The 18,625-nt window shown below is 49.1% G+C and overlaps 1 pseudogene; it reads right to left on the bottom strand.

The window, feature by feature from the left end:
• Positions 1 to 10,880: 10,880 nt before the first annotated feature.
• LOC150022785 (U2 spliceosomal RNA) lies at positions 10,881 to 11,003 on the bottom strand (annotated as a pseudogene).
• Positions 11,004 to 18,625: the final 7,622 nt, after the last annotated feature.

Below are 18,625 nucleotides of genomic sequence, written 5' to 3' on the forward strand. Positions count from 1 at the left end.
AACAAACAGCCAGACACACACAGAGGGAATCATGGGGCACCTCCCCCTTGCTTCTGACCTTGCACTTAACCAGCTTGCGGGGCGGGAAGATGAAGCCCAGTACAGCAACCACAGCAGAATAGGCGCATCGACCCATCTGCTCCTCGTATGAGACCACCGATTGGAAGGGTCTGACCTACAGCCACTGAGCCGTGCGTGTCAGGAAACTAGGAAGGGTCGTCAGGTAAACTCTGGGGTAAAGTGGTTTTAGGATGCTAGTTAGCAGGATGACATTTTTGAACAGTAAAAACCTTGGTTTGAGTAAATCCTATCTTAAAGAAACATCTTACTTTCTAATGAAGTAATTAGGAGTTAAGAGAACGAGTAATTCAGGGCAGGATTTAAACTGTTCTGCCAGGAGGGGAATAGCTTCACCTAGTTCTTTTTATAACTTCACATGAGTGATCAAATTTCCCAGCCAGAGAGAACTCAGGAATCTACAAAACCTGGAGAGAGGAGCTTAATGAGAGACAGCAGGCGCAGGCATGTGGCCGTGAGTGTCCTCGGTCTTTTCAGAAGCCATGACATCCGCCCGATGATCTGCCTTGGTGGCTGCCAGGACTCCCTCTGAGTTCCATTAGGAAACATTTGTCTTGAAAACCGGCACTGGGAAGAGGATTTCAACTCCCTGGGTTTCTGGGTAACTTCCTCTGTGGTTGGCTTGTCACTCTGCCTCCTGGCACCTTGCAGACTCCTTGAGCTCCCAGCACCCTTTGTCAGATGGAGGACAATGAGGCCAGGTATCCTCCTGTGCTCTGTTGGTCTGGGTTATTCTCTGGAAAGCTGCTTCTAATAGACAGCTGAAATGGAGTTTAGCATACCCTTTAAACGACAGAAGGTGACCCATGGGACCCAGAGAGTAGGCCTCTCATCTCCCCATCTCAGGCCCAGGACGGGTCAGGCAAGGGGGCATAATGTTGAGCATCTGTTTATAGGAAAATGATAGCTTCTAAAGTCCCCATGTCATCTTGACCTGTGTGCCTCAGTTCATTGGGCATCATCTGCAAAGTGAAAGGTCGCCAGTTCGATTCCCAATCAGGACACATGCCGGTTGTGGTGCCTGCGAGTCAACTGATGGGTGTTTCTCTCACACATCGATGTTTCTCCCTTACCTCTCTCTCTAAAAATAAAAATTTAAAGTAAAACCTAAAAAATAATAATAAAGTACCCATCTCATGCCTTGAGCCAAGCAAGGGAGTCAATCCAAACGCTAAATGTGCATGTGTAAGGCCCCTGGATGCATCCCACCGGCATGTCCTGCAGCAGGAGGTGCAGACGACTCGGCAGCAGCCCTTGGGGTTCTCCTTGAAGCAGGGGGCGGCCCCTACCTTGGGAAGCAATCCCGCAGGCCTCATCTCTCCCAGGGGTCCATCTTGGGCGAAGCCATCGCTAATGGGCAGAGGAGAATATACAAAATGGGTGTACAAAGTTCAGGAGACTCTCAGAACGGGACCAGATAGCTGAGCAATCTCTTTGCTTAACATAGATACATGAGGACAATGTCATTTCAGTTTGTTTAGGGACCAGCAGGAGGAGAAAAGGCTCCTTAGGAGGGCAGGTAGCTCAGAGATGACTACTCTGTGTTGATAGGCAGCGCACCTGGCTTAAAGGGAGGGGGGCGGTTAAAAACCTAGAATGTGAGAAGATTTGGGTTCTAAAAGCCATGGCTGATGAGGAAATGAGGCTTAGCCCTGGGAAGAAAGTTCACAGTCTTTGGCTGCCTTCCTCCATCCTGCCATCAGGGTAGGGGTTTTGGGTCATTGGCAGGTATATGTTTCAGAACACCCTTGGGGACAGGAGAAATACAACTTTATTATTATTATTATTATTATTATTATTATTATTATTATTATTAGGAGTTCAGAACTGAACAATTCTCAAATGGATCTAGTCACATCAGGGTAGACAAGCCTCCTTTGTTTAGGTTCAGGGGCAGTAATGCAGAACACCCCACTCCTCCCAGTGGGAGGATCCTCACATGTTCCAGGGCTTTCTGTGGGGAGAGCAGGGGGCTCCAGAACAGAACTGGGCAGGGGAAACGCTTCTAGGGCACAAAGAAACCAGTAGGGGCTGAAGGTAGAGGGGACCTCCACAGAAAGGGAGTCTGGGGAGGGGATGCCCTGTGGAGCTCAGAGGTCCTGGATCAAGGTCAAGATAAAGGAAAGGGTCCAGCTGCATAGACATCAAGGAAAAAATTGGGCGCTGGCTGGTGTGGCTCAGTGGATTGAGCACCAGCCTGTGAACCAAAAGGTCATTGGTTGGATCCCCTGTCAGGGCACACGCCTGGGTTGTGTTCCAGGTCTCCAGTTGGAGGTGTGCAAGAGGCAACTGATTGATGTCTTTCTCACACATAGATATTCTCTCATTTTTCTCCCTCCCTTTCCTTCTCTCTAAAAATAAATAAATAAAATCTTTAAAACAAAAGAAAAAAATGGGAAGCAGAACAGATCACTGGAAAACATGTAAGGGAAATAATTTTTTAAAGGTAGTAAATATAAGGAACCAGTATCAATGACCCACGGACATGGACAACGGGGTGGGGATTGACTGTGAGAGAAGGGGTGGGCTGGGTGGGGGGAGCAATGGGGGAAAAAGTGGGACAACTGTAATAGAAAAACAATAAATAAATCAAAAAGAAAAAATATTGAAAAAAAGAAGTCAATATGAAACTACCAGATGCTGGTGAGGAGCGGGGGGAAATGGATGCTTTAGACCCGGGAGGTGCTCTGGACCACTGGCACGGTCTCTCCCACTGAGGTCTTGGCACAGGTGTTCCAAAAACCAAGTACGAAGCTATTTATTGAAACACAGCTTGTAACAGCAAAAAAAGCGAAAAGAAAGGAAGGCCGTCCTGAGCTCCGACTTGCGCGGGAGGTACCTGTACTGCAGCTAGAAGGGATGGGCTGGATCTTCCCGCAGCTGCAGGGATAGCCTCAAAACCACAGCGAGTTGGGGGTCTTTTTTGGTTTTATTTTTATCGTTGTCATAGTGAGCTTTAAAAGCAAGTTGCAGAATGGTCCACACAGTGATTCCTTTCACATAAAGTTTCAAAACACACAAAACACTACTATTCTATTTAGAGATACGTTTCAGATATGTAGCAAAGGGAATAACCAACCGAACACTAGCTGGAAAGAAGTCTTATAACCACGGAGAGACAGAAAAGGCCGCTACATCACAACTTGACTGAACACAACAAGGATGCCAGCCTGTTAAACCAAGCACATCATTGTCCGGGGACAGCCAACCGACCTGGAGTCTGCACGATCCTTCCCCATGTGGGAAGGCCACCCTCCCCTCCACACCTCCATTCTTATTAGGGATTTCTGGACCCAAGGGTAGGTAGGACGACGACCATGTCCAGCTTGAAGCAGCTAGAGGAGCTTGAGACCTTCGCCCATTGTCCCTTACAAGATTACAAAGGGTCTTAATATCTGAGAGGAAGGGATAGTTATTTTTCACAAGCCATGGGTATGGACTTGGGGGGGGGGATTGCTGGGGGAGGGAGATGCTGGGTGGAGGGGAGTAAAGGGGAGAAAATTAGAACTATTGTAACAATATAATCAATAAAGAAAAGCTGGAAAAAAAATATGTAGCAAAGATCAAACATACATGGGAGTTATTTTCACCAACCTCAGGGGATCCATTAGTCTGAGGACTGAGAAGGAAGGAAACGCAACATTGGGCTTTAGCTATTTCAATAAAGCTTTACTTAAAAAAAAATGTGAAGAAATTAAACCAACGTATCAGCATCTGTTAAATGGTGGTGGTAGATACAGATGTCTCTTCCTATTACATTTGATACTGTGGTATCAAATGGAATAATGGCCCCCAAAGATGTCCATCCATGTCTAATCCCCAGAACCTATGAATGTGCTACCTTATGTGGTAAGAGGACTTTGTATATATAATTAATTATTCTGGAGATTATTCTGAATTATCTGAGGGACCCAACGTAATCACAAAGGACCTCATAAGAGGGAGGCAAGAGAGACAGAGTCAGAGAGAGGACACCTGACAACGGCAATAGAAGTTACAACAGATGTGCTTTGAAGACAGAAGGGGCCATAAGCCAAGGAATGCAGAATGTCCCTAGAAGCTGGAAAAGGCACGTCTTACTTCAAAGAATAAATCTGTGTTGTTTGGGTCACTAAATGTGTGGGAACCTGGTATAGCAGCAACAGGCAACTAGCGTACTTTTGTAGGTCTGTTCATAATTTAAAGTTGTTTGCTTTTATTTTATGCTATTAAGTGAGAAGAATGGTGGTCAGGCCTGTGGCCTGTCTTTCTGCTCCTCCTCCGTCAGAGGAGGAGGCGCTGTCCTGGAACCCTGCTCTCAGCCACCACTGTGTGTAAAAGGCCGCATTGCATGCCCACCTCAAGTGGCCCTGGGATCCTGGAAGCGCTGGCTGTCAGGCTGTCCTGGCTGCTGGGTGAGCTGCACCCCAGGACAACCTCTGAAGCTGCCCTGCCCCCTCTGGTAGGTAAAGCTGCCGGAAGCCCGCAGAGCTCTGAGGGTGACCACAGAGACAAACTGGATGCAAAGCGAGGAGCGCCCCTCAGGACACTTCTGCCCCCTTCACCCACCTCCAGAAGGGGCCAGAGAGACTGCCTGGGGGCCTGGCCTGGAGTGGAGAGTCCAGGTGCTGGATGGCCAAGCCCCCCCTTCCCAGGCCAGAGCGCCTCCACGATAGGGGAGGGGCAGCACTCTGCCCAGCCGAGCCCGGACTGGGGTGCGTGAAGGATCAGCAGGAGGGGGCAGCCTGAGATCTGACCTGTTGCAAGTGTGACGTGTTCAGGAGGGGAACCCATTTATTGAACAAGCTGGGCTTGAAAGGAAGGAAACTGATAGGAGAGGGGGGCAAAAGGCATCTAAGGATCCTGAGAGAGGTGTTTTCAAGAAAACCAATGCCTGTGTATTTTTGTGTGTGTGTGTGTGCGCGTGCACGCGTACAGATGGCTGCACACCCGCGGGCCCCACGGGAGGGGCTGTGGCTGGGAGAGAAGCTGGAAAGAGGGGGTGACCCAGGTCACAGGCTGCGGGGAGGCTGCAGGGCCGAGCCCAGGCCCAGAACTCGCAGAGGCCAAGAGGAGTGGTCTTGAGCAGGAGGAAAGACAGTCCTTCTCTTTCCAGACCTGGAAACTAGGCGGGAAATACACAGACAAGGGTCTGGAAGGACACCCCACCTGCCCCGAGTTACCCCGATACGGGAGTGAGGGACAGGGAGGAAGAATCAAGGGGCTCCACTCCATCTGGATCACCTGTTTTACAGTAACAACATACCCCCAACGTTGCTTGTGAAACTAGAAATAAACTTCGGTAGATCAGCCTCCATGCGCAGCCCTGACGGTAAGGGCTGGCGTTGCTCAGAGAGGGCTCGGGCAGGTGCAGGGCTTGCCGAAGGGCGGGCTGGGCTGGGACTTGGCCGCTGAGCGGGGCAGGTCAGGGAGAGAGCTGAGGCACTAAAGGGAAGGGGTGGCAGGTCTTGAAGCCGGGAGACGCCCCATGGCCAGAGCGAGGCCCCATTGGAGAAGAAGCAGCAGCTGAGGAGAAGCAGACCAGCTGCTTCAGAGCCTCCAAGGCCTGTTGAAAGCCCAGCCCCCCACAATGTCCCCCCTGCACCCCCCCACCCCCACCCAGCGCAGCGTCTGAGTCAGGAGGCTCTGGCATTCCCATTTGTTCAACGTTCCCTAGACGCCTCTGATGGGCACCCAGGCAATGTGCCCACCTCGGGAAGGAGTCAGTGGGGGCCGGCGTGGGGTGGGGTGGGGAGGTGGCTGTGCGAGGAGGGGGGGCTCTAAGCCTCACCCCCTCCCACCAAGGCAGCTCGGCATTGACGTTCTGCCTGGTAACAGCCCAAACCCCAAAACAATGATTAAAAAACTAAAGTGTGGACACCCCTAGGCTAGAATAAGAGAACGGGAGTGACGTGTCACTTGGAAGGGAACTGGACTGTACTCGGTATGACCATGCTGACCAGCCAGGCAGCTCTGGAGGCCCCAGGAGGAGGAGGAGGAGGAGGAGGAGGAAGAGCGTGGGAAACGGCAGGGCCAGGGTGTTGCCAGCGAAGGAGCAGCAGAGGGGGCCATGTCTCACCCCCTAACCCAGCAGCCCTGGGCCTGCTCCCATAGTAGCGCCAGGTGTCCCAGGATCATGGGAAACACTGTGTTAGCACGGGAGGGGGGAAGTTCTTGGGATTCTGTGTGTCCTTTCCGCTATCTGGGAAGGACAGCCTTTGAAACCGCGTTTATGTCCCAAGGCCCCAAAGGCGGGAAAGGGCCCGTAGTGCCTGAAGGAAGAAGCCCATTAGCCCCTTTAGGCACCCACGCCGAGTCCTGGAAAACTGGCACCCCGTCCCGCCAACCACATACGTCCTCAGAGCAAAGGACTCGCGCTCTTGGCTCTCGCCCTCATGGTGCTCTTGGTGCTCTTGGCCTTCTGGCTGCGGGGCCTCTGGCCACCCTAGGACGCGCCTGCCACCCCGGCCTTTGGCTCCCCTTGCTTTTGCTCTCCCGCTCACTAAGAACCTTTGCGCGCACGCGAATAGGCTCGCTGACCTGTCATTCTTAGCTGTATCTGCGAGAAGAACCAGGGTTTCTGTGATAACGAGGGGACGTGTCTGGAGAACCCGAGGGAAGGACGGCCTCTGGGGGGCGCACAAAGGGTGATGTGAAAGCGCACCTCCAGGCCTGCACCCCGGAGCTGGGTTTGGTCCTGGCGCCCCGGGGTGCTGCAGAGGCAGCCACCACTGCGGAGGGTTCTCAGTTAGAGGTGATGGCCAGGGCGGATCTGCCTTCGGGGCCCCCGCCAGGACGCAGTGTCCTGACGGGGAGAGGCTGGAGAGGCCTGGGCCACCTCACGGAGCTCCAGGAGGGCAGCAGGGAAGGAAGGGGCTCAGGGAACCAGCAGAGGAGAGTTCTGGCGAGATGGCAGCTTTCTCACGAGGGCGCATCCTCACCTTTCCCTGCGGCAATGGCGTGGGGCGGTGCCGCGCCAGGACAACGGCGGGGCGGGTGGCGGGGGAGGCAGAGCGGTCTGTGGCCCCGTCCCCTCCTGTAAAGGACTTCTCAGCCCAGACATATGGCTCAGCATCTGGGCTCCGGTTACCTGTAATCGGACCTCCCAGGAGCCTGCCGCTTGCTCCTCTGCCAACTTCTCTGCACCGTGTCCTTGCCCACCTCCTGGGTGATCAGCCCCAGGTCCCACACACCTCCAAGCAGGGAACTGGAGGGGACGGTAGGCCCTTTCTATGGGTCACAGGGTCGGGGAGGGGCTGAGTTAACTCACCCCCAGACTCGCCTCAGCTCAGAATATTTCTTATCAACGGCATTTTTTTAGTAAGGTACTGAAATACAAAATAAATAACATGCTGGTACAATGTGTTGAGAATTTAAATAAATATAACATAAACCAGGCCCAGAAGAATTGGGTATATTCTCAAGAAAGAGAGGGAGAAATTAGAAATGCACTTTTTGTTTTTAGCAACAGTAATGCAATGAGTATTTTTGTAGCTATACATTTTGGACACCTTAAAGATTCCTTTCCGGAACGTCTAGAAGTGAAATTGACAGGTCAAAAAGTACTGGTCGTTTTAAGGCTCAATTTTCTTCCAAAAGGCTCTCCCAATTATTGTGCGTTCCTGGAAGGAATTAACAAGAAAGCGGCTGTCCAAGAACAGGTATTCAGTTGCCAGGCTGATAGGCAATAAGGGGAAATGTTATCGCGGGTGGTTTTATTTTGCCTCGCTTTGCGTAGTAAGGAGGTTGAAAATTTTCTTCTCTGATTACCGTTCGTGTCGTTGTTTCGGTCCAGCCGCCTGCTCACACCTGCCCTCTTGCTCTTCGGGGCTCTCTCCTTTATAAAAGTCCCTTGAGACCAAGGATGTTTGCCTCTATTGCCACATTAGTCTGGAAAATATATTGTATCTCCCATGTTTGTCTTTAGCCTTTTCAATTTGTTTGGTTTGTGGTTTTTGACATGTAGACATTTTTTTAATTAAAAAAAAATGTATCTAGTAGGTTTTTTTGGTTTATTTCTGTCTTGGGTGAGGCGCCCGCTCATCTTTTCAGGCATAAACGGTAAGAATAGAAAGGAATTGGGGTGAGGTGGGGTAGGGATTTAAGTTCTGGGAGGACAGGTTGAGCACGGATGGCCCCGGTTTGCTAAAGGTGGCTGGTCCAGGTTTACACTGAAGTCCCTGTTGGGGAGGTGGCGGGAGGGAACGGGGACACAGGGCAGAAGGATGTGCGTGGCCGGGGAGGGCCTGGTCAGACCCAACGTGTAGATGGAAATGTCTCTCGGTGGGTCCTGTCTGGTGATGGGACTGGAGAGCAACCTGCTGTGGCCAGGGCGACCGGGTTATCTCATCCAAAAACCAACACAGTGTCTGAAACATCCAGAGAAGGGGACGGGAGCTACACAAAGGAGTTGTCCTTGGACCCAACTGAGGTCACAGCTGTTCACTAGACAGGGAGCCTAAACACCACGCAGGAAATTCTGCCAACTCCCAAACGAAGTCACAGACACCAGGTCGAGGTCCAATCCTCAGTTTATACCCACTCCTAGGACCTGAAGGGTGTTGCCCAGGAGGGTCCTTGCCCTGGTGTTCAGGCCACACTGTCAAAGACTGTGAAGTTGCTGTTGACCACGCTGGAATGTTAAGAATCACAGGAGGGCTGTGCTAGGTTCGGCAGAGTCAGAGGAGAAATGGCAGGAGAACAGGCCATGAGTGTAAAATATTTATCTGGCCAGCTGCACACAGGCGGGCTGAGACCAAAATGGTGTCAGCCCCAAGCAACAGCAAGACAGGGCTTTTAAGGGGAGCAGGAGTTGGTGGAACTCCCTGCAGATGGTCTGATTAGGGAAGCTGATTAGGAGCGGGAGTTGATTCTGAGAACAGAGAAGTTGCTAAACTCTTGCCAGCAGACTAAGGTGTCTTTGAAGGACGCAGGCACACACTGAAGCCAGCCGCTACGGGGGTGGGGGGGTGGGGGGGGCGGTGCAGCAGATTTATTGGGGGCTTGCTAAGATTAGACCTGAATTCCTGGAAGTCAGGTCTTATGCCTAAGAGGTTGGTCCACTTGCCTTTCTTCTACATCCAAAAGTGGAAAAATCCTCCAGCATGGCTTGTCTGTGAAATTTTAAAATGCCCTGGAAGTTTTCACATTGTGCATTTAGTGTTTGCATACTGAGTTTGAAAACAAAGGTCAGAGGCATTCTGGGTAACTTACTGTAGACCTTTCAAAAGTGCTCTTTGGCTAACACTAAGAAGTCACAGAAATAGACTGTTTGGTCGCTGGCTGATTACGATGGAAAAGCCAGAGGTTTCCCAAGAGGAAACAAAGGGACTGACCACTAGGAGAGTGTGTCCCTGAGCTGTCCCATCCCCAGCGGGAAGTTCGAGGGGCTTGTCTAGGCACTGTCTAAACCTGGGTGAGCATTTTGGGGTGTGGATGAGCAGGCTGTTTCTGACTTGACCTTTCCTGGTGGGCATAGTTGCATAAGGAGGTTCGCGTTGAGCTGCCTGGTGTGGGCCTGGCATTCTGGGTTGCTGGGCAACCCAGTGTGTCTGGGTGTGTCCCCTTAGTGTTCTCTCTGCTGCTGCTGTTTCTGTGAACAGTCTGTGTGCTGGCTTCTGGGCGGTGACCACCCCCACGTGATCAGCTCTGTGCCAGCCCCTGGGCTCCACGGACACACACACACAAAAGCACAAGGGCAGGCATTGCTGGGGTCCTCCCAGACTTCTGCCTCGGGAGCTTGTGGCTGAAACTGGAAGTTTCCACTTGGCGGATGGTGCGCAGGCCCCTCTGTGCCTGAGTGTTGGACTGTTTAAGGGTCCAGGAGGACCCTCCTTGCGGCTGGGGGCTGCCCTTGGACATTCAGTGGCTTTGCAGTAGTGATGATGCCTGCCAGACACACTTCTCACAGCCTCACGGGAATCTTTTGAATTGGATATTTGGATCCAGCCCAAAGTGTCTTGGTACCAAGGGCAGTGATCCTTCTAGGCAAAAAGGAAATGGCTGGGACTGTAACAAGGCCGACTTGTGAGTGCCTAAAACTGATTCTGAAAGGGGTTTCTCAGCAAAAAAAAATAAAAATAAAAATAAAAGAATTTAAAAATATTTTGACAATGAAAGCATCTTTGAAATAGAGAACTTTCTGGGGTGATCCTTTAGAGTTCCTTTTGGATTTTTAAGATATCTATTTTAATATTGTAAAGGTGAAAAACCGAGTGGATTAAAGGAGATAATTCAGACAGGCCTCTGCACAGGGAGGTGGAGACAGGGAGACGGAGCTGGGACCAGAATGGGCTCCTGAGGGCCCCAGGCTTTTCCTGGCCCGGTTTGTGTTTCTGTTTACATCCGTGTGTCTCTGGGCGTGTCCCCTCTGCATTGTGCACAGGCTGGCTTTAGGTGTGTCCCCGCAGCCCGCGCAGGGGGCGTTTCTCCATGCAGGGAAATTCCAGGGGCACGTTCTGCCTCAGCAGCCGTGAGACAGTGTTTCCTGGGGAGGAAACCAGCTCTCAGAGCCCAGAACCAACCAGTATCCACCCCTGGTGCTGGGAGGGGGGTGGCAGGAGGAGGCAGGAGAGAAGAGGGAGGAGAGTGGCGGAAGGAAGAGGGAGGGAAGGAGGGAGGGAGAGGGAAGGTGGGGCTGCTCTCATGGAGACCCCCCTGGAAAGGAGCCGCCCCAGGGCCCTTAGGCCCCCGCCTCCCTGAAGCCTCCAGACACAGTTTAAATTTCGACCTTCTATTCTGGTCCTTGCAGCGTGGCCTCGCCCTGTAGCCAGGCAGCCGGCCGCGTTCAATGCTGTCCCATGTGCTCATTTATCAAGTCAAAGAAAAATTTTTTTCCTGCTCCAAAAATCCATTCAACATATTGTCCCTGATAGAGGGTGTATCAGACACTGAGCTGATAAGAACGGAGAGTACACTTGATCTCAGCCAAATGGCCGAGAAGCGATAACAATTTGTTTTTAAAAATGCATTTGGTCTGATAAGAAACCGCAGATACTCTTGCCTTTCGCTCCACAACCCAGTTCTGTGCTCTGCCACTGACCCGCTCCCGGGTCCTCGTCACGGGCTGGGCCGAATCGCACTCCATGGCCTGGGGATCACAGACTCTGGCAAGGGAGCAGGTGACAATGGGAGTGGCCCGTGGGGCCCTCTGGCAAAAGTCTGGGGCACTATTAACATCTTCACTTACACTGCTAATGCCCAGAAGGAAGAGGAGGACCACAAGCCGAGACCCTTGCAGCGTGTGCCGAGGAAAGGTGCCAGCCACACACAGCACACCAGGAGAGAGCTGGCAGGGTGACAGTGAAGGCAGGAGGTGCCCTGGGCAGAGTTGGGCAGGCTTGTTCATCTTTTCTATGCCACAGGCCCCTCTGGAGTCTAGTGAGGCCTCTGGACCCTTCTCAGGGTGAGGGTTTACTTTTTTTTTTAATTGTATTTATTGATTTTAGGGAGAGAGAGAGATGAAGGGAGAGAGAGACACACATCGATGTCACTTATTTATGCATGCACTGGTTGCCTCTTATATGTGCCCAGATGGGAGATCGTACCTGCAACCTTGGTGTATCGGGATGACCCTCTAACCCACTGAGCTACTGGGCCGGGGCTTTCAGAGTGAGGTTTTAAATGCATACAGCAAAATACCCAGGATTACAAAAGAAGCAAATTATCTTGAAATACAATTGCCATGTGTGATTGGTAACTTTTGTTATTTTTTAAAAAGATTTTATGTATTTATTTTTAGAGAGAGGGGAAGGGAGGAGAAAGGGAGAGAAACATCAGTGTGTGGTTGCCTCTCACGCGCCCACAACCTGGAACCCGGCCTGCAACCCAGGTGTGTGCACCGACTGGGAATCGAACCAGGGATCCTTTGGTTCATAGGCCGGCACTCAATCCACTGAGCCACACCAGGCAGGGCAGTAACTCTTTATTAATGAATTAAATCAGGACCAGATTTGGCAGCAGGCCTGATAACTACTATGATTTTGAAATCACGATGAGTAATGGGAAGCAAGTTTGCCACCCCAAACTATGCCTTTTGGAATATTGATTATTTCAAGATAATTATTTTAAGGAAAGAGGAGGAAGCCGCGACCTCCCACCTGCCCCCCCCCACACCTGCCCAAAAGAATTTAGTTGGAGGACCTGCTCTAGGAAGGCACCTCTCATCACAAATAGCTATAATTGAATAGGAGCTAGTGTGTGACTGACAGGGAGGAACCTAGCAAGGCCCCTCTGATCAAAGTCCTCTTCCATGTGTCCCGTTGTTACAGGTGGCCCAGCAAACATTCGCTTACCAAGCATTTGCTTTTTCTTCTCCATGTGAATTGCGTCCTGCCTTTTGAAGTCCAGAACCACAGCCCCCAGTCTGTTTCTGTTTGGCTCAAGGGGGCATATAAGCCCCAACGGCTTGATTTGTCCTAGGGTCTCACATGCCTATGGAACCTCCATACGTACATAAGTAATACATTTGGACATTTTCTCCTGATAATCTGACTCACATCAGTTGGAATCATTAAATCAGCCAGTAGAATTTAGAGGCAGAGGCGGATTAAGGTCGGCTGAGGCCCCAGGCACAGAAGAAAATAGTGGGCCCCTTAAAAAAAAAGAGAGAGACAGGGAAAATAAAAATACACGTTAACCATATTTTATGCACCGTAATAATGAAACCAAACTTGGTGTCATTAGAAAAAAGTGTAAAGTTGGGGTTTTGTGGGCCCTTCAGAAGTCGGGGCCCAGGGCGCGCGCCCGGTGCACCCACCCTTAAATCCACCTCTGTTTAGAGGGATAGAAAGAAAATAATTTTTCCTCTCCAATATTAGAGTAGGTGAGATTGAAAATATCTCCACAACTGTGGTGTGATATGAAAATAGCTGTGACTTCTGTTGGTGACAAAGTCCCAGGGCTCACCTATATATAACCTGTGGCGTGATGCCTATGCACACGATGAAAGGAAATGCTAGACTTCAATTAAAGATTAGGGACAGTGGATGTAAGCTCTTCCCATCCAAGTTCACCAACTCCTGGAATGTTAACTGCAAAGAATCTACGGAATGAATGTTTCAAGTGGCACTAAGTTGGGTAGAAAACATGGATTTCTAGGCTATCTCCTCAAACCAGTGTTTTTTGTTGTTGATTTTAAGTATATTTTACTGATTATGCTGTTACAGTTGTCCCAATTTTTTTCCCCTTTGCTCCCCTCTGCCCAGTGCCCCCCTTCCCTCCAGCACTCCCACCCCCCTTAGTTCATGTCCATGGGTCGTGCATATAAGTTCTTTGGCTTCACCCTTTCCCGTATTATTCTTAACTCCCCCCTGTCTATTTTGTACCAACCAATTATGCTTCTCAATCCCTGCACCATTTCCCCATTTCTCCCCCTTCCTCCTCCCAGCTGATAATTGTCCAAATGATCCCCATACCTATGATTCTGTTCCTGTTCTGGTTGTTTGCTTAGTTTGTTTTTGTTTTTATTTTTTAGATTGAGTTATTGATAGTTGTTTGTTGTCATTTTAATGTTCATAGTCTTGATCTTCTTCTTTTTCTTAAATCAGTCCCTTCAACATTTCATGTAATAATGACTTGGTGGTGATGAACTCCTTAGCTTTACCTTGTCTGGGAAGCACTTTATCTGCCCTTCCATTCTAAGAGATAGCTTTGCTGGATAGAGTAATCATGGTTGTGGGTCCTTGCTCTTCAGCACTTTGAATACTTCTTGCCAGTCCCTTCTAGCCTGCAACGTTTCTTTTGAGAACTCAGCTGAGAGTCTTATAGGCACCCTTTGTAGGTAACTCTCTGCTTTTCTCTTGATGCTTTTAAGGTTCTTTATCTTTAACCTTTGGCATTTTAATGATCATGTGCCTTGGTGTGGTCCTCTTTGGGTCTAGCTTGATTGGGACTCTCTGTTCTTCCTGGACTTCTATGTCTATTTCCTTCACCAAATTAGGAAAGTTTTCTTTCATTATTTTTTCACGTGTTTTCAATTTCTTGCTCTTCTTCTCCTTCTGGCACCCCTATGATTCAGATGTTGGTATGTTTAAAGTTGTCCCAGAGGTTCCTAAGCCTCTCCTCCTTTTTTTCAATTCTTGTTTCTTCATTCTGTACTGGTCGACTGTTTATTTCTTCCTTATATTCCAAACAATTGATTTGAACCCCGGTTTCCTTCCCTTCACCATTGGTTTTGTGTGGATTTTCCTCCATTCCCCTTAGCATTGCCTTCATTTCTTCTCTTATTTGTTTGCCATACTCAAACATATCTGTCAAGTCTGTGAGCATCATTATCACTAGTATTTTGAACTCTGCATCTGTTAGGTTGGCCATCTCCTTGTCACTTAGTTCTCCCACTAGAACCTTGATCCATTCCCTCTTTGGGGCCATGCTCTGCCTCCTCAGCCTGACCGCCTCCTGTGTTTGCCTGTGTCTTAGGTAGAGCTGTTGCAGCCTTAGATATTTGTCAGTGTGAGCTACCCTTTTCACCACGTTGTGGTGCTGTATGTGGGGGAGAGGTCTGAGAGAGAACAATGCCACTTGCTCAGTGCTTACCCGTTTTCCAGGCACTTCTCCGCTTCCCGTATCGGACTGGCACCCCTCTAGCTGTTGCCCTGGTTGTGGTTCCCAGAGTGGGTGGGTTGCAGATATTCTAGGACCACAGGGACCTTCTAAACAAATGGACTTGCTGAGAGACTGGCAGTTTCTTCCACTGCCCCAACCCCCACTGCTTTTCACAGTCAGAAACAATGAGGCTTGATTTTCCCCGGTGCTGGAGCCTGAGCTGTGCGGTTTGGTCTGGGGCTGGGGTCACTCCCCAGGTGTCCCTCCGATTTTATAATGTGTGACTACGCTTTCTGTTGGCTGGCTACAGCCACTGCCTTTCTGCTGCTGCTGCTGCCGCACTGCGTCCTCTCCGCCTCGGCTCCGCTCTTCCTACCTGTTTATATGAGTATTGCTTCTTTATATCTTTTGTTGGACTTCCATGAAGTTCAATTTTCTGGTATTTCTGGTTGTTTTTAGTTCTGAGGTGTTTGTATTTCTTCTTATTGTTGTGGAGGGTGGTGAAGTGTATCTACCTACACCTCCACCTTGGCCAGAAGGCCACAAACCAGTGTTTACTTTTTCCATTCAAAGTAGCCTCAGAGACCTGGATGGGGTAACAGGGGAAGAGAGATGGAGGGAGGCCTAGGGACTGGTCTGGGATACTCTGCCCTGGGAGGAAGGCCTTTCACAGGAAGGAAGAGGAGATGTTTGGAAAAGAAAGCTTGTTCTGTTATACAGATAAGTTTGTCAGGTAAAAATCTATCTCTGGCAATAGCCCTCTCCTGGTACAGGCCTCCCTTCCCAGTATCAGTTTAGACAGTTGAGCTTTTCCTGAAGCTGATCAGTTTTGATGGACTTTAGCTCAAATAATTCTCACGCCAAAGTGACATATTTTGGGTTGGTAAATCCTGCTCCCCTTCAGGTCCTACCTGTTAGGTGTGCCTCCCCTATTTGTTTATGGAACAAAGCAGTCTTTCAATAATTGAAAATGGGAATAACTGCTGTGGAAGGTACACAGGGAACCATACTCTTCTACTTGTTTGTATGTTGAAAATTTACATAAATTTCTAAAAAGGTAAAGCAGTTTGTTCTCAAGGGAGTTAAGCTTAAAAGTACATATATTGAACAAGTCCCTTGGTTCATCACCGCAATATTTGAAAGTCTGTTGAATCACAAAATCCTAAATGTCTAAGAAAGGTGTAGAGCCCTGGCTGGCGTGGCTCAGTGTATTTGGTGTCAGCCTGTGAACCGGGAGTTGCTGGTTCGGTTCCTGGTCGGCGCACACCCTTGGGTTGCGGGCTGGGTCCCCGGTTGGGGGTGTGTTGGAGGCAACCACACACTGATGCTTCTCTCCCTCTCTTTTCCCTCCCTTCCCCTCTCTCTAAAAATGAATAAAATCTTTAAAAAAAAAATAGAAAAAAAAAAAGTGTAGAAACCACTAGCTTCAATTCATTTCCTCTTACTCAGACCTGATTGTAATCTCCAGTTTTAGGAAGTAGCCAAGTAGCCATTTGGAAGATTCTGGAATAACGGTCAGTGTGCTCACTGAATAATCACTAGAGAATTCTGCATCTGCCAGCCTTTTTTTCTCTGGTGACAACTGGGCCTTTGACCAGGCACTTGTCCTTTAAATGTATTAACTCATTTATTCATCCATCCTAGAGAATTAATACTACTGTCCCCATTTATGAGAGGACAATGAAGTAGAAAGAAAGTGACTTGCCCAAGTTACACAGTCAGTGATGGGACAGCCAGGTAGTCCATGGATGGACATATAAAGCACAGAGCTTCTCACACTGTGGCCAAACCCCAAGACACATTCCCATCTTAGAAGATTCTGTTAAGTGTCTTCTGAGACACATCCACACAATGGAATATTACTTGCCCATAAAAAGGAAGAGACTACCAATACATGCTACAACCTTGATGGGCCTGGCAGGATGGCTCAGTTGGTTGAAGCGTTGTCCTGTACACCAAAAGGTTGCGAGTTTGATTCTCAGTCAGGGCACATACCTAGGTTGCAGGTTCCATCCCCAGTTGGAGTGCATATGGGAGGCAACTGATCGATGTTTCTCTCTCTCTTCCTCTCTCTCTAAAAATTAATGAAAACGTATCCTCAGATGAGGAATTAAAAAAAAAAACCCACATGCTAAGTTTATTGTGGATTCCATTGATAAGAACATATTTTGGAGTCTAGAATAAGCAAATCTGCAGAGACAGAAAGCAGACTGGCAGTGGGGCAGGGGAGAGGGGCAGATGAGGAGGGACTGCTACTGAGTCTGGGTTTCTTTGGGGTGATAAAATGTTCTGGAATTTGGGGTGATGGTTGCTCAATTTTGTGAGTAAGTGAAAAACTACTGTGTTACATACTTTTAAAGGGGTCAATGTTATACTACATGAGTTATATCTAAAAAAAAGTCTTTTGAGGATTCTCAATAATCTGGACGAATGACAAGAATATTTCACGTTAGTAAACCAAAGCTAGTGAAGGACAGCAGAATGCACCACCCCCAAATATGCCCCTTCGGCATACGGATGATTTTGAGCTAAAGGCAACTGAGAAGAAGCAGATACAAGAAAAGCTCTCTGCCCTGGCTGCTGTGGCTCAGTGGATTGAGCATCGGCCTGTGAGCCAAGTGTCGCTGGTTCAATTCCCAGTCAGGGCACATGATTAGGTTGCACGTCAGGTCCCCAGTTGGGGGCGCAAGTGAGAGGCAACCACACGGTGATGTTTCCCTCTCTCTCTTTCTCCTTTCCCCTCTCTCTAAAAATAAATAAACTAATAAATAAATAAATTTTAAGAAAAGAAAAGCTCTCTGCCCCCCTCCTATTTGCCCAAAAGCAGGACATACATTTGCAGAAGTGTCCCTCCTTCCCTCTCTACCAGGAGGGACAGAATTAATTACCAGAGACCAACTAAACCCTCTCAGCCTGGAGACAGCACCAGAGCAACCTACCTAACACACATCTGAAGACTGGCCCTTCCTCCCCTAGCTCCCCCGTATAGTTACCCTCCCGTAATTTGCCTTGTCCAGTCACTTCTCTGAAAATGTATTGCTCTTTTGTTAAGATGCTATACAAAGTGGGGACCAAAAAACCTGGAATTTATTTATTAAAAAATTGTGTATTTATTCTTATATGCTTAAACTTCAGTCACCTTCAAAGTGCTCGCCGTTGGATGCACTACACCTGTCAAGACATTTACTCCCACTGCTCAGAACCGTTGGGGAAGTCGTCGATTTTGATGCCTTTTAGTGCTGCTGCCATTTCTTGTTTTACCTCTTCAACATTGGCAAACTGTTTCCCTTGGAGGACTTTTTTCTTCTGGGGAAACAAAAAAACCTCACTCTGGGGAGAGATCAGGTGACTAGGGAGGGTGGGGCATGGGGGGTCACGCCGTTTTTGGTGGAAAACTGAACACTCAGTGCGATGTCAGCAGATGCGCTCGTAAATCACCCGTCATGAATGGGCAAACGCACTGAAAGTCTCCCCCTAAATTTCACTGAAACCGCACGCAGCCTCTCACGCCAGGGAACCCACCTAGTGGGAGAAGCCTGCACTACAAGGCACGCACCCTGCAAAGCATAACTCCGGTTTCTTTGGGTCCCCCATTGTATGGAACCCAAGTTCTAACCACGCCTTGAGTTACTCATCACTGGGTATTCCCATATTTATGTGTAATGCACATTTTAATAAACAGTTCTGTTTACTTGTCTCTTCATAATCTCTCTTTTGTCACTCTAATTTATAAGGCCCCAGTAAGAGAACCTAGGAGGGGTAGAGGAAAGGTTTTTTTTCTTCTCCTCCTAACAGTCAGAAATCTCCATGGTCTGGCTTCTGTTGATGTCTCAGCTCCTGTCTCTTTTGCTGCTAAGGTCCCATGCCCAGCCTTTCTGGACTTCAATTCCTCAACATTGATGTGCCTTTTCCCTCTTCAGAGTCTGAGAGAACGCTGGGCTTAGCCAAAGCATCACCACCTCCAGGAAGCCTCCTTGGTCTTCTGCCTAAGTCAGGGCCCCGGCCACCTTGTGCAGCACCACAC

This window comes from Furipterus horrens, unplaced genomic scaffold, assembly GCF_987537825.1.
Source record: "Furipterus horrens unplaced genomic scaffold, mFurHor1.1.pri manual_scaffold_1, whole genome shotgun sequence".
Classification (NCBI taxonomy): domain Eukaryota; kingdom Metazoa; phylum Chordata; class Mammalia; order Chiroptera; family Furipteridae; genus Furipterus; species Furipterus horrens.